General features: G+C 37.9%; 1 non-coding gene across 1 annotated transcript; it reads right to left on the reverse strand.

Moving 5' to 3' along the window:
• Positions 1–153: 153 nt before the first annotated feature.
• Positions 154–227, reverse strand: TRNAD-GUC. Its single transcript has one exon. It is a non-coding gene; the product is annotated as a tRNA-Asp (tRNA).
• Between the last annotated feature and the right edge of the window lie 808 nt (positions 228–1035).

Here is a 1035-nt window from a genome sequence, read left to right on the forward strand (position 1 = left end):
AAATTACCCGATTGATGATAAATGTGAAATAAAAAAGAAAAAAATAAAGAAGAGGGATTGCCGTTGGGAATGAAATTATAGTTACTTTATACAAAAAAATACTTTCACAAAAAATACGAGAGCAGAGTTGATATATTTTTTTATTGGATCCGTCGGGACTGACGGGGCTCGAACCCGCAGCTTCCGCCTTGACAGGGCGGTGCTCTGACCAATTGAACTACAATCCCAAGTAAATACCATAATAAAATAAAGTATTATGTATACATATTTTTATGATTTTATTACTAACCCCTTCAATTTTGAATTTAGATTCAAATTGGCGTGTTGTAACAGAGCCGTGAGTGATATATATGATACCCATATGAGTATGCGCTTGCGCTTTAGTGAGACCGACCTGGATTACTAGTAACCCTTTCCTTATTGCCAAATAAATGGGATAATTTTTCTTTCAATGAAAAGGGTTTTTTTCTTTATCCCTTTCCTTAGATTGTATTTTATACTTATAGATCCTTATAAGAATAAAGACCATTATCATATCAAGATCCTAATTTGTTGGAAAAATAGAGTAACTATAGTAAATAAAGAGTGCTATAGATATAGCAGAGAAGCAAATTTCTCTTCCGTATTGGGGAGGGGGGGATCGGGCATTTCTGAAGAGCACAAAATGGGTTATATGATACCATTTCGTAGGTAGATCGGCGAATTTTTGGGCCGAGCTGGATTTGAACCAGCGTAGACATATTGCCAACGAATTTACAGTCCGTCCCCATTAACCGCTCGGGCATCGACCCAGGAAAAAGAAATTCCAGGCTTATTGATAATCCATGATCAACTTCCTTTCGTAGTACCCTACCCCCAGGGGAAGTCGAATCCCCGCTGCCTACCTTGAAAGAGAGATGTCCTGGACCACTAGACGATGGGGGCATACCATACTTGAACGGCCGCCCTGATACTATGCAGATAGTATGCATAATTTTTAAAAATTGTCAATATAATGGAAATTGTCAATATAATGGAATGGGATGGTATGGTATG

The sequence above is a fragment of the Fragaria vesca genome, unplaced genomic scaffold (assembly GCF_000184155.1).
Source record: "Fragaria vesca subsp. vesca unplaced genomic scaffold, FraVesHawaii_1.0 scf0510889, whole genome shotgun sequence".
Lineage (NCBI taxonomy): Eukaryota > Viridiplantae > Streptophyta > Magnoliopsida > Rosales > Rosaceae > Fragaria > Fragaria vesca.